This window comes from Cuculus canorus, unplaced genomic scaffold, assembly GCF_017976375.1.
Source record: "Cuculus canorus isolate bCucCan1 unplaced genomic scaffold, bCucCan1.pri scaffold_65_arrow_ctg1, whole genome shotgun sequence".
Taxonomy (NCBI): domain Eukaryota; kingdom Metazoa; phylum Chordata; class Aves; order Cuculiformes; family Cuculidae; genus Cuculus; species Cuculus canorus.
Genome location: NW_026527845.1, coordinates 224,738 through 240,159, shown reverse-complemented (window position 1 = coordinate 240,159; position 15,422 = coordinate 224,738). Strand labels below are relative to the sequence as shown.

The following is a 15,422-nucleotide window of genomic DNA, read 5'->3' as shown; positions in this document are numbered from 1 at the left end:
AACAAGTGACACAGAGGTATGAACAAGATAAAGATCAGGGAAAAAACAATATGCTCTGTTCAAGTCTATTTATTGAGGTTAGTAAGGTGGGATCGGAGAAAAATCATCTTTTAACAAGAGTTTCACAGCAATAGGTATGAGTTTTCCTTTCTCTTTTCCCTTGGTTTCATAATTTAGTATTTGTTATCAATTGTCTTTGAGTAGCTGTCGGGCATTACTTATGTTGTGCTCACTTCTGGCATGTTTCTTTTCACCATTAAGGCACCCTAAGCTCTTAACTAACTTCCTTCTCAATTTCTTCCAGAAAAAGTGTACCGCAGATATTTCCACATGGCAAGCGATACGGATTTTCATAGCTCATCAGTTAGAAGGTAGTTTCCCACACCCTTACGATGGAAATAGAACACAGCACTTGAAACCACTGGGGTTTTCTACAGTTAAATCCTCATCCTCCTTATTCCAGTCCCTTCCTTCCTGTTTCCTGTGCTTATCATATCTCTGCAGTGTGGAAAGTGTCCTTGCCCACAGCAAGAGGCTTGGAACTAGGCAATCTTTAAGGTCCCTTCCGCCCCCAATGATTCCATGATTCTATGAAAGAGCATCTGGTGAACGAGTTAGCAGGTGACTGAGTGAGTACCACTGGGTCATTTCTTTCTCACCTGGGCAGAAACACCTCCCACTGACAGTTCAGGCAAACCCTCTATGTTTAATCCAAAATCTAAGCTGTAGTCTACGAAGTCGCTAGCATAACAGAGATGGTCTGTCTCAGAATTATACCATCAGGCTTCCAGTGTTTGTGTGGATGCTCCACAAGCTCTCTGAGAAGTACAAATTTACAGCAGAAGGGGAGAAGAAGAAAGCATTTCAGCTCTATATCCCATCAAGCCCCAACACCTAAGCTCCTAGGTTCAAAGCAGACCACAGACTGGGTTTCCCTTTACATGACAAAACCAAACAAAAGCACCACAGACCACAATCTGACACCGGAGCCAGTTTACCCAGCCACCTCCAACAGCTCTTCTCTCACACGACTGCACATTCCCTCCACAGATATACACCCTGTCTAACGGGCTAAGCTAGCAAGACTTCCAAAAGTCATTTCTGACATTGTGCTCTTTTTTACATTGCTTGGAGTACCTGGACAGCAGACACAGGTCCTAAGTGTCCCCATACACAACAGAAATGCAACCTTCTGACACAGTAAGACAGCACTCAACCAGTCGCTTCCAGTACACCACACCCGTGTGGCATCGCACCCACCGCTTGCTCCTCTCATCACGGGTTACGGGATGATCGCACCACAAGGAAGGGGGAGGTCTTCTCTAATCATTGGACAGCACCTGGTCCAACCACCCCTGCTCAAGAAGGGCCACCTGGCAACCTGCCCAGGACCATCCCCAGGCAGCTTTTCAATATCTAATTCTGAAACACACTTTTACAAAAAGCAACCTGACAAGCTGAACTGCAAAAACATTTGCAACACATGCAACAGGGCCAGGTGTTTGGCGACTCTCTCCTCCCAGTCTGTCTTCACCCACCATCTACATAAAACCATGCCAGACTGGCAAAGGAGTCTCACAATTACTGCCCTAAAATTATACCCAACAGCTTACTAGGTAAAAGACATGAAATTAACAGAAGTCTGATTAATTTTGTTTCACCCACCAAACCAGTAAAACCTTGTGAGACCAGCAGAGGCTTCTCACCATCATGGCTTTGCCACAGCCGTGTTTAGCCATACACCCCAAAAGGGGTTCAGCCCAACGTACTCTTCAGTACTACAAAGCATAAGACTTTGCTCTCTTTAATGCAGAGTGGAGACTGTTTTGAAAACAAAACACATCACCTTCCTAAGAAGATGGCATGACAGGTCATGGTTTAGCGTTTAATGAACAATGGGCACACAGCCCTGCTTAGCTCAGAGAACAAATGTGGAAAGCTCTTAAGGCAGTCAGATTGCAGGCTGAGCAGCACAATGTTCCCCACTGCGGTTGTGTTTCTCATCACTCTGAGCACTGTGGCCACTGTGTGATCTGCTCAAGCTTTTCAGAACACACCCATCAAAGCCCGTTCCCTACGGCGACACACAGGCTGCAGCCAGCACTCCCAGTAGGAGTACGCCACGTCCAGAACCCAGGTGCCTGAAGCTAACAGCGTAGCAGTGGCACTGCTGGATGGAGATGGCACCAGATGTACCGTTTCTAACTTCCGTCGTTTTGTGGTTGGTGTGAACCCTGATGATCCTGAAGGGTTTCATGTGTTCTGCTCAGTGAGAGATTTCTCTCACAGCTCCAGTCAGACCTATTTCTTAGACAATATGGAGAGAGAAAATCACCAATTTAGCCATCTATCCATTAACATAATTATAGACCCACGAAGGGGCTGCTTCTGAATATCATCTTTGTCAGCAGCCAAGGTTTAAGAAGGATCATTTCTATGATGCTTGGGGCTCATGCACCACGGCCCAGAGGGTTCACAAGGGAAGGTGCTCAACACGGGTACCCTTTCATCCAAAACACATATGACCTCCTGCGAGAGTTTGGATACTTACAGATCCAAGCCACCAAAGCAGACACTGCAGGTAATGAACCTTCTCTAGATCACTATGAACAGAGTATATTAACTGCTTACCCTATATAGGGTTGAGCAAATACCAGCTGTGTTTGAGAAGCAATGAGTTCTGGTGACAGAACACAAGGGACGGGGACAAGAATCATGTCCACTGCTGCGGTGAAACCTCCAGCTGACTGTGGCAGTCACCAAAATCAGAAGGTTCCTATAGACCCTCCCCAGCACTTCTTTCAAAGATGCAGTTAGATCAGTTACGTCTTCTAGGGATGGAGCGTACGTTCCCAGAGGGAACTTTCCCTCAGAGGGAGCTTTCCCTCAGGAGCCAGCACATCCACCACGTGCCTGGGCAAAGGAGACCTTCAAGAATCTCCTCACTTACTCTTACATGCCACGTGGAGGGCATTTTAGTGCCTCTGAGGAACCAGAGTATCTGGTACAAGACATCATGCACTTTGTCACAAAGGTGGAACAGCTGTGAACCTGCAGTTTAAGTACACACACGGAATGGAAGCGAGTCCCTCTGCTACCACCAGAACCTTTCTATTGAGGGATTAAATAAAAACAATATCATCATACATAGAAGCCAATATTTTAGTTGGATAACTTATAGTACTGAACTTGTTAATCTCAAAACCTCTTCATAACAACAACAAAAAGCATCTTGTCTTCTTTCATTCCCAGCACCACGTCATTGCTGCATTCATAGTTCAAGTATAACAGAATACATCAACCGTTCACCACGGTAACATCGTATTCAGTTGGGGAAGTGAGGAGGAAGCAACTGGCCCCTTGTTCCTCAGAACCAAGGCTTCTGCTCAAAACCTTCTTTAAATGCTTGAGTGTTAGCATCCAGAAGCATGCATTACAAGCAGCTTGGGTGGAAGTGGGAAGGGTTTTCATCTTCTGCACACATGCTACATTCAGGTCACATTTCATTTATGAGACCCGCAAGTACACAGTCGAGTGGGCAGCTGCACACACTGCAGCCTTCTGCATTTGAGCAGTTTCTCCTCCACAGCCAGCTTTAGCAGTTACTACACATCGTAAACAGCTGTTAATGGATAAGGAAGCAGAGATAGCACTCCCAGTGTTCTCCAAGCTCAAAAATATCAACTACCTTTCCTCCTCATTCTGTAGTCCCATTTTGTTCCAAAAGGCCAAAGTTAAAATAGACATCAAGCATAGAGGGTTACTCCAAACTTTACTCTCCTTTCAAAGGACTTTCAGCAGCCCATCCTGCAGTTCTTGCTAGCAAGAAACTCCAAACAACCACGCTACCACTAGGCTCAAGTTTCTCTTTGAACGGGACAGTGATTGGAGCCAGAACTGCGGTGCCCTGAGAGCATGACAACAGTGCCTACGACAGGCAGCTCCTCGAGTTCACTGAAGACATCCACAACAAAGAAGGAGCGAAAAAGCTTGCGAACGTAGGATACAATTGCCAGGCTCTCCTCAGCACTGCCCTCATAAATACTCTCCAAGTTCAGCTCATAGAGCTCCTTGAGGCGGTGGAAAGGAAATTTCTAATTTCTAAGGAAATTAGAAAAACTTGAAGATTGGCAAGAAAGAGGATTAGAGGAGTTACTCAGAGAGGCTCAGAAGGTCTATGTTAGGAGGGATGAAGAAAAACAAAAAGCGAAAGCAAAACTTTTTGGAGCAGCTGTGAGAGAAAGTCAGAAAATTAAGGCTCCGGTTGGGGAGAAAAGGGAAAAAAGAATAGAACAGGCACCCAGGGGACAGCCTCAGAGAGAGAGATTCATAGTTCCCATCTGTTACTACTGTAATAAGAGGGGACATGTTCAGAGGAACTGTCGTAAGCGAAAACAAGATGAGAAAATGTTCAAAGAAGAATAGGAGTGTCAGGGGCTATATCTTTTGGGGACTCCAACATCAACAGAGCCCTTGATAAAATTATTAATAGGTCCCCATAAGGAGGAGGCTTTATTTTTAGTGGATACAGGAGCTGAAAAATCAACCATCCAAACACTTCCAAAAGGAATAGAGATAGGGAGGAGTTGTATGTCAGTAGTTGGGGCAAAGGGAGAACCCTTTAAAGTGCCCATCTTAAAGGATGTAGAAGTAGAAACAAAAGAGAAGATTTGTTTCAATGATTTACTTTTGCTCATGAAGGGGAATACAATTTATTAGGAAGGGACTTGATTTTGAAGTTAAACTTGAGCATCCAGAGTCAGGGGAACAAATTGCAGATTAAATTGTATACTTTAACACAGGAAGATGAAGAAGCCATTAACCCCTTGGTATGGTATAAAGAAGGGGAAACTGGAAAACTAAAAATGGAACCCATAAATGTTCAAATAACAGATCCACATCGCCCGATTAGAACCAAGCAGTACCCTATACCCATGGAGGGTCGAAAAGGATTAAAACCTGTGGTTGACAGACTTTTGGAAAAAGGAACTTTGGAACCATGTACGTCACCTCAAAATACACCCATACTCCCTGTAAAGAAACCGGATGGGTCATACAGAATGGTACAGGATTTAAGGGCTGTAAATCAGCGGACGATTACTAAATTCCCTGTAGTGGCAAATCCTTACACTTTATTGAGTCATATTTCTCCCAGGCATACTTGGTATAGTGTAATAGATTTGAAGGACACTTTTTGGGCCTGTCCTTTAGATGAGGGATCCAGAGATTATTTTGCTTTTGAGTGGGAGGACCCTGAAACAGGACGAAAACAGTAATTAAGATGGACGGTATTGCCACAGGGGTTTACAGAGTCACCAAATCTATTTGGGCAAGCTTTAGAGAAAATTTTACAGGATTTTACATTACCTCAGGGGGTAAAATTATTGCAATATGTAGATGATTTATTAATAGCAGGAGAAACTGAGGGGGAGACTCGAGGAGCCACCGTTAAACTCTTAAACTTTGTAGGGGAGAAGGGATTGAAGGTGTCCCGATCAAAGCTACAGTTTGTAGAACAGGAGGTAAAATACTTAGGACATTGGCTGAGTAAGGGAAGGAAGAAGTTAGATCCTGACAGGGTATCTGGAATTTTATCCTTAAGACCTTCAAAAACTAAAAAAGAAGTTCAGCAAATATTGGGATTATTAGGATATTGTAGGCCATGGCTTGAAAATTATAGTGAAAAGGTAAAATTCCTTTATGAAAAGCTAACGAATAACCAACTCAGGTGGTTTGTAGAAGATGATCAGAAATTCGAGGAAATAAAAAAGACATTAATACAACCCCCTGTATTGAGCCTCCCAGACCTAGAAAAATCTTTTCATCTTTTTGTGAACACTTCGAACCAGACAGCATATGGAGTTCTTACTCAAGATTGGGCAGGAATAAAAAAACCTGTGGGGTATTGTTCTAAGTTACTTGATCCAGTCAGTAGAGGATTGCCTGCTTGTCTCCAAGCTTTGGTTGCTACAGCATTATTAATAGAGGAAGCTCAGAAAATTACCCTTAGTGCTCCTTTAAAGGTGTATACCCCACACAATGTTAGAAATGTGTTACAACAGAAGGCAGAAAAATGGTTAACAGACAGCCGCATCTTAAAATATGAAGCAATACTGATAGACTCCCCTGATTTAGAACTGAGGGTGACTTCTGCTCAGAGTCCAGCACAGTTTCTGTTTGGAGAACCATCAGAGGAGGTACAACATAATTGCTTAGAGGTAATTGAAACTTAGACTAAGGTGAGGCCAGACTTAAGAGATACTGAATTGGAAAAGGGAGAAGCGTTGTTTATAGATGGCTCCTCTCGAGTGGTGGAAGGGAGGAGAAAATCGGGATATGCCATAGTTAATAAGGATCTAGAGCTTGTAGAATCAGGACCTTTAAGTCCCTCATGGTCAGCTCAAGCTTGTGAGCTGTATGCCCTTTGGAGGGCTCTGGAATTATTAAAAGGAAAAAACGGAACTATCTTTACAGACTCTAAATATGCTTATGGAGTGGTCCACACTTTTGGAAAAATTTGGGAAGAAAGAGGCTTAATTAATACTCAAGGGAAAAATCTAATACATCAAGAATTAATAGTGAAAATTTTAAAGGCATTAAGAGAACCAAAGGAGATAGCAGTGGTACATGTGAGAGGACATCAAAAGGGACTAGATTATCATATCAGAGGAAATAACCTAGCAGATAAAGAGGCCCAGGAAGCAGCCCTGAGGACTCAAGTCGCTAAAATTAATGTAGTACAAACGCAAGAAGACATAAGCGAAGAAAGGCGACAGGAGACAGGGAAGAGGTTTACTCCTGAGGAACAGGCAAAATTGGAAAGGATATGAGCTAAGCTAGAACAGGGAAAATGGATGCTACCCGATGGGCGAGAAATGTTGCCGAAGGCCTATGCCAGGCGAATATTAGAGCAATTATATACACAAAGACATTGGGGTACAAAAGCGTTAAGTGATCATTTCCTTAAATAATTTGGCTGTATTGGGATTTTTGAAATAGCAAAGCAAATTACACAAGGATGTTTAACTTGTCAAAAGATAAACAAGAAGGTATTTCGACAAGCCGCCATGGGAGGAAGGAAAACCGCTTATAGACCTTTCAAAAAAGTACAAGTTGATTTCACTGAATTGCCTAAGGTGGGGAGGGTAAAATACCTATTGGTAATAGTGGATCATTTAACACAATGGGTAGAAGCCTACCCTGTAGCGCGGGCTACAGCCCAGATGGTGGTAAAAATTTTATTAGAGCACTTAATACCTAGATACCGGATAATCCAGTGCATTGATTCTGAGCAAGGCACACACTTTACCTCTAAAATAATAAAATTATTATGTCAATCATTAGGTATTCAGTGGGAATATCACACTCCGTGGCATCCCCAAAGCTCAGGGAAAGTAGAAAGAATGAACCAAACAATAAAACAGCAATTGGCTAAATTAATGATTGAGAAACAGATGCCCTAAACAAGATGTTTACCATTAGCACTATTAAACATAAGAACTAAGCCACACATTGAAACTGGATTATCGCCGTATGAAATGTTATATGGCATGCCTTATTCCCAAGGGATGCCTCTGGGGAACAATGTAATTGAAGATCATAGCATTCAAAAATATATAGTAACTCTTGGAAAAAGATTAAAAGAGTTGAGAGAGATTGGGATGATGGCTCAAACACCACCATTGGGATTTGCAATTCATCAGTTAAAACCAGGAGATAAGGTTCTGATAAAAACATGGAAGGAGGAAACCTTATCTCCCCTCTGGGAGGGGCCTTTTCTTGTCTTATTAACTACAGAAACGGCTGTGAGAACTGCTGAAAAAGGATGGACCCAGAGAGGCTTTTATCAAGGAGCATAAGCTAAGTTGCTATGGGAATTTCATTGTAACTACTCCTGTAGAATTAATGGACAGGAATATTTTTGGAGTAATATGTAGTGAATGGGAGGAGGGCCAGTGATTTAAGGGCAAAGTGTATTAATCCAAGAAATGGTTTAGGTTTTTTGTATATTCGCTGTGGGGACCAACATCCTCCTATGTAACCTGCTGTGGGGTAGGTTTTATTGTTGTCAGCTTAACCAGAGAGTGTTTTTTGATTAAAGATTACCCCTTGAGAGGTTAAGGAAGAGGGCAAGACCAGAGGGGTGCTGGTGGTGCGGCTCAAAAAGGGTCTGCCAAGGGCTGCAACCCCTTCGGGCTGTGACCGCCGATCACTATGGCCTTGACCGGACCTCTTCTAGTCCTACTTGGGGTAAGCTCCTGGACTTGGGTTATGGCAAACAACTGTAGTCAATGCGTAGTAACTACTAGGAGGGGACGAGTAAGCTCTCAGACCTTGGTTTATCATACTATTTATGATTGTAAGGGCCAAAAAATGGGAAGTTGTATTCATAACCTAACCCAATATGCTCTGTGTAGAGAAGGGAACAGAACTGTATGTTATGATCCAAAAGAACTCTCCTATCAGTATTGGATGGAAATAAGGACAAATTCTGAAGGAGGTAGATTGATTGCAACAAGTAAAGTTATAGCCAATTTAAATACCCTGGTGTCGGTGACTTTTGACGCGTGTGACGCTATTGATGATGATCCGTATTCTAATTGTGGAAACATGGGCTGGAGAAAATATTATAGCAAAAGTGAGAAGTATATATGCCCCAGGCCTAAGTTGTCACCACCCTCCAATTGTTGTATCAGTGATTTAGATGAGATTGCCAGGAGCTATTACTATTGTGGAGGCACTGGATGGAATTGCGCCTGTTGGAGTACAGCTCCTAGACGGGGATGGCCTCAACAATGCAGGGGTACTGAATTAAAAGCAGAGATAAAAAAGGGATTGGCCCTCTCCAACTGCACAGCTCATTCTTGTAACCCTGTTAATCTGACTATTTGGAATCCAGAACAATGGAAACAGCAAGATGTAAGAATTGGACTATTGATTTATGGACCTGGAGAAGATCCAGAAGCTGTCTTACAGATAATAATTAGAGAAGAATCTAGAGAGTCAATACAACACCGGTTATTGTTTAATTCATTTTATCATGAAATAGAGACAGGAGTAAAATATGAAATCCCCACAGTTGCAAAGAATTTATTTGTAAATCTGGCTGAAAACATTGCTAAGTCATTGAATGTCACTGATCGTTATGTTTGTGGTGGGACAAATCAAGGTGAACAATGGCCATGGGAGGCTATGGAAAGTAACATTTAGTGATCCCCGAGTATGGAAAACAATGGGAAAAGGTAATAGGAAACAACAATGGATACTCCAAACAAGTATAATTGGGAGGAGTTGTTGGCAAAATTTAAAAGAAGATGGAAAACAAGTAGGTAATCTGGAGTGTGAAGGAGGTTACCTATGGAATGAAACTCAGAATAAATGGGATGAGTGGGGAAACCCACTGAAAATGAATGGGCAATTTAAAAATTGGACCAATGGGAAAAACATACTAAAGGGCTGGCCAACTCCCGAAGGACATTATTGGATTTGTGGTAAACTAGCCTATGCATATTTGCCAAAAAATTGGGTGGGATCCTGTGTATTAGGAACTATAAGGCCAAGTTTTTTCCTGTTACCTATAAATCGGGGAGAGCGATTGGGGGTCCAAGTATATACTGAAGCTGATGAGTTAAGAAGAAGGCACCATAAACGAAGCCTACAAACTGGAAATTGGAAAGATAATGAATGGCCTCCCGAGAGAATTATTGCCTACTATGATCCAGCTACATGGGCAGAAGATGGATCCTGGGGCTATAGGACACAAATATATATGTTAAATAGAATAATTAATTACAAGCTTTAATAGAAATAGTTGTAAATAAAACTGGAGATGCACTTGGACTAATTGCAAAACAAAACACCAAGATGAGGACTGCTTTGTATCAAAATTGCTTAGCTTTAGATTATTTGTTAGCACAAGAAGGGGGTGTTTGTGGAAAATTTAACCTTAGTAATTGTTGTTTAGAAATTAATGACAGAGAAGCTGTACATGAACTAATAAGAGAAATGAAGAAAATTACACATGTCCCAGTTCAGACTTGGAATGGAATCAATCTAGGAGAATTATGGGAAAGCTTTGTAAGTGATAACTGGCTTACTAAAATCGGAATAATAGTACTGGGGATATGTGGAGGACTGTTAATAATTCCATGTTTAATATCTTGTTTTACTAGACTAATACACTCGGTTATACAAGGAATGCAGATAACTGCGATACCCATTGATCCAGAATCAGGGAAAGAGGGAACTCATTCCCTGATTATATTAAAGGCAAAAGAAGATCCAGAGTTGACACCGATTAGACAAATATTGACTCGATTAGAGGCAAAGACATGAATCAATACCATACAAAAGAAAATGGGGGATTGTGAGATGTGTTCACCTGATTCGTGTCAGTGTGGAGCAATGCTGGGACCACAGGGTGACATGTAATTTTTAGCCATTCTGTTTGTCCTTGTACAACTGCAGACTTGGGGAAAGCAGGATGGTGTGTATATGGTTCCTATTTTGGGAAAAAAAGGGGTCTGCTGTGTTTTTCTGTTAAACCTGTTGCACAAAATTACTGTTACTGCACATGGGTAGTAAAGGACTTGATTGTTATATAGAAGATCTCTCCATCACCGGAGAAGCTTCTAGAAGAACTACTACGCCTGCGCAACCCAGGGGTGGAGAACTTGTAGGGGAAACACGCCCATTATGAATATGTAACTAAAGCTAAGTTATAAAAGAAGTTCCCTTGTATTGTAAGGTGTGCGTCTTGGTTGAGCATAGACTCCTGGCGCACCCAGAGCTGTTTGCTTGCCTCTACTTAATAAATTGTGGACTTTGATTGGAATCCTGCTTTGGTCTAAATTATTTATCACAGGGCTCATAACATTGCCTCCAAGCAGAAAAAGATCCTGAGGAACCCGTGTCAAACTGAACTTTACTTCCATGTGCCGGAACAGTCACTCTAGGTCTGTCAGCAGCTGCTGCCATTTCTTGCTTGCCGAGTCTAGGGAGGGTGGCTTCTTACTCGCACCTTCATCCTGGAAAACAAAGTAAAATAGGAGTCGTACATTTCCTCATAAGGATGCATTAGTCCCAATGCACCCTGCAGAGAGCACGGCCCATCGTAGCCCTGGATATCACAGAGCATTCAAAGGGCTCCTTTTAAACACACATTGCTACCCACAGATAGAATTAGGAGACCCAAGGGGAACACAGAAAAGGCCACTCTGTTGCTACTCGGTGTTAGACAAGGACAGTTTTACAGTCTCCACAGTGAGCCTAAAACGTTACTATTTGCATGAAACTGGCAGGATACCATTGCAATTACACATGGGGATGAGCATAAAATGTTCTCTGACACCAAAAGCAGTGCAACAGAAGAAACTGAGCCAAGGCACATCTCTTTAGGCATTCTCAAGAAAGAGGTAGTAAAAGCTCACCTCCTTCTGGAAACCACTGCAAGTCACATGGACGACGCCAGAGCCCAGCAAGCACACCCCATCTGCAGAAACAATGAACGTTGGACAACTTTCCAGACTCTTGGAGTTATGACCTTCACCGCTTCACAAGCTACATTACAAAAGCACCAAAACCCAAAACACAGTGGACCACCAGATACGATTCACAATATTAAATGTCTCAGTAGTACCACATCATCAAGGCTGGGTTTGTGGGGCTTCTGGGTGTTCTGGTTTGGTTTGCATTGTGAGTGACAAACATTGAGTGAGAGAACCAAAAAATGGCACCTGAGCTCAATTTAATCTTCTCACTATTAAAAGCAGTGAAATACCTACCAAAATTATAGCCGCTTGCATTTAGGATCTGGTCAGGTGGCAGGTAAGAAGGAGGCGCTCCGCAGCTTAGACTCGGCTCGTGGACCACAACATCCAAAATGGGGTCTGGACAAACCATGCTTGTTATCCAGCGTCCACAAGGCAAAATAAGGGCAATGGAGAAGGAATTTTTCTGGCCTTAAAGAAAAGAAGCGCATAAGCTAAAAGCCAACATTTATATGTATTATTAGTAAGGATAGTGAAAACAGCTTAATAAAATTCTACCTTGTGGAATCCGGCATTCAAGCATCGTACCAGCAATTAAGCTCAAACACACCCAGATAAAGAGATGGTTTTTCCTGATCGTGTGTATTCACCTGACAAGAAAAGATCGAGATGCTCTTATAAGGAGATGTTACTGTAAAAGACAAGACATTGTCTCTTACTAGTAGAAAATACGACACACCTGACATTTTTAAAACACCCCTCTCTACTTTGTCTGATTATAGAAATTGAAAACACAATGTTTCCTTACTAAGAATACAGAAAAATACCAAAGAGCAAACATGCTTTAAGAATAGCCTTTTCCCAGCAGATTCAGAATGAAAGAACACTCTTACCACCCACAACCAGTATAAAAACCCTCAAATCAACAAACAAGTAATTGCAGTAAAGATTTTAACATAACACACTGACATTGTTAGACCCCATTTCTCTCAAGAAGTGGAGGGTGGAGGGATCAGTCTCCTCTGGGGAGAATATATTCTCTGGGTATAAGCAAAGTGTGGGGTATATCCCTTACCCTCACAGAGTAAGGAAGAGCCTTTCTTCCCTCCAGCAGATCAACAATCCCAACCAATTTGGTGTCATCTGTAAACTGACTGAGGGTGCACCCAATCCCCACATCCATATCATTGTTACAGATATTAAACTGAACCAGCCCCGGTACTGAACCAGCCCCTGGTCACTGCTTGTGACCAACCGCCAGCTGGATGCAGATGCAGATAGAGCTCGGAACAGGGAATGAAAGATACAGGTAACATTGCCAAACAAAGGACAGAAGGGGCTTATTGGTCAAAGAAGACAGCTGAAGGAAGAAAACTGATGACCGTGCTGTGTATCGCCATAGCATGTCAGCAAACATAAAATAACCCCTTTTTTTTCCCTGAATGAAGTCCCACATAATTTAAGCATCCTTTATATATTTTTTTTCTTTTTAAAGAAACACAAGAAACCAGTCTATACAGATATTTAAGACCTGTAGACTGTGGGTACAGACCAGCGTTTATTACCTAGATGACACGGACATGAGAACAAACCTTCATTAGTGTTATCTTCTTTGTTAACATTGTCATAGAAGTCTTCTATGGTCTGATAGCTCAGTAATTTAATATTGCTGGTTTGCCTTCTCCAGCGAAGAATTCCACTTGCAAGATCTAAACTGAACCTTTCTTTACAGCATTCCAAACCCTAGAGAAAAAGAAAAGATGAAAGAAAAGGTCATTTTGAGATAAAACCACACGTTGGACCTCAATAGGAAAGAATACATCTATCTAATATAAGATGCATATTGTATTGTATCCACTCCCCACGAGCTTATTTCTGATGGCAAACAGACAGAGCTCAACAGAAAACCAAGAACATAATCCCAAATATCAGAAAAAGAACAAAGAGATACCTTTATTTGACCCCATTTTAAGAAAGGGAAAGAGACAGAAGCTTATTCAAGTCTGCAGTTTGGTTAAACAAAGCCTTTCAAAGCCCTGTCTTCTTTTCCCACACATGCCATTAATTCGGTGTTCGAATCCAGTATTTTATTTTTTTTTTTTTAAAAGCTGCTTCCTTTTAAGGAATTTAATGTACACAGACTCTTGCTGATGCATCCAGTGGGAACAACAGTGTGGCAGTATAAAACTGTATGACTTCTTTTCAAAAAGGATGCACAAAGACCGTGCGTAGGAAGGCTCAGCACAGGACTTTTGTTTTTTCAAGTCTGCTCTGACTTTTGATCACAGAATCATAGAATCACTAGGTTAGAAAGGACCCACTGGATCAACCATTACTAACAATCCCTAAACCATGCCTCTCAGCACCTCATCCACCCGTCCCTTAAACACCTCCATGGAAGGTGACTCAACCACCTCCCTGGGCAGCCTCTGCCAGTGCCCAATGACCCTTTCCATGAAAACTTTTCCCTGATGTCCAGCCTGAACTTCCCCTGGCGCAGCTTGAGGCCATTCCCTCTTGTCCTGTCCCCTGTCACTTGGGAGAAGAGGCCAGCTCCCTCCTCTCCACAACCTCCTTTCAGGTAGTTGTAGAAAGCTATAAGGTCTCCCCTCAGCCTCCTCTTCTCCAGGATAAACAACCCCAGCTCTCTCAGCTGCTTGTCAAAAGCCTTGTTCTCCAACCCCTTCACCAGCTTTGTTGCTCTTCTCTGGACATGCTCCAGAGCCTCAACATCCTTCTTGTGGTGAGGGGCCCAGAACTGAACACAGTACTCAAGGTGCGGTCTCACCAGTGCCGAGTCCAGAGGGAGAATCACCTCCCTGGACCTGATGGTGACCCCATTTCTGATACAAGCCAAGATGCCATTGGCCTTCTTGGCCACCTGGGCACACTGCTGCCTCATGTTTAGTCGGCTGTCAACCAAAAACCCCAGGTCTTTCTCCTCCAGGCAGCTTTTGAGCCAGACTTCTCCTAGTCTGTAGCACTGCACAGGGTTGTTGTGCCCCAAGTGCAGGACCCGGCATCTGGCCTTGTTGAACCTCATGCCATTGGTCTCAGCCCAGCGGTCCAGCCTGTTAAGATTCCTTTGCAGAGCCTCTCTACCCTCCAGCAGATCCACGCTTCCACCCAGCTGAGTGTCACCTGCAAACTTGCTGAGGGTGCACTCAATGTCTTCATCCAGGTCACTGATAAAGACATTGAATAGGGCTGGACCCAGTACTGAGCCCTGAGGAACCCCACTACTAACTGGCCTCCAGCTGGAGTTCACCACCACTCTCTGGGCCCGGCCATCCAACCAGTTTTCAACCCAGGAGAGTGTGCGCCCATCCAGGCCAGAGGCAGACAGTTTCTGAAGCAGAATGCTGTGAGAAACTGTGTCAAAGGCTTTACTGAAGTCCAAGAAGACTACATCCACGGACTTTCCCTCATCTGGTAGTCGAGTCACTTTGTCATAGAAGGGAAAACATTGGTAAACATTCTCTCCTAGGAAACCTTAGAGCGACATTCCGGTACCTGAAGGGGCTACGGGGAAGATGGGAAGGGACTCTTTAGCAGGGAGCACAGGGATAGGACAAGGGGGAACGGTTTGAAACTGAAAGAGGGGAGATTTGGATTATAGAGAGAAGGAGGAAATTCTTTACCGGAAGGGTGGTGAGGCACTAGCACGGGTTGCTCAGAGAAGTGATGGATGCCTCAGCCCTGGAGGAGCTCAAGGCCAGGCTGGATGCGGCTTTGAGCAACGTGATCCATGCAGGTGTCCCTAACGCTGCCTCCCACGGTCGGGAGCTTAGAACTGGATGGTTCCTCCTGACCCAAACCACTCCAGGACTCCGGGAGATGCCCTGAGACAGCGGCCGCCGCGCGGCGCCACGGGAAATGGAGTCCCGCCCGCCTACGCCTCCCAGCGCGCCCCGACGGCGCAGAACTACAGCT

At 43.4% G+C, this 15,422-nt stretch overlaps 1 protein-coding gene across 6 annotated transcripts in view; it reads right to left on the bottom strand.

Annotated features, from left to right (window-relative positions):
- The window catches only part of LOC104062046 (olfactory receptor 14A16), a 31,199-nt gene extending 15,930 nt beyond the window's left edge, over positions 1–15,269 (bottom strand). For 3 of the 6 annotated variants that reach the window (XM_054055728.1, XM_054055729.1, XM_054055730.1), the window contains exon 1: positions 1,138–1,233. The gene's annotated coding sequence lies outside the window, so the exon portion shown is untranslated. Of the gene's footprint in view, positions 1–1,137; positions 11,028–11,429; positions 11,492–11,783; positions 11,961–12,047; positions 12,140–13,081; positions 13,233–15,130 lie in introns of those variants that run through there. The other 3 variants (XR_008448058.1, XM_054055731.1, XM_054055732.1) reach the window with 3 other exon arrangements.
- Positions 15,270–15,422: the final 153 nt, after the last annotated feature.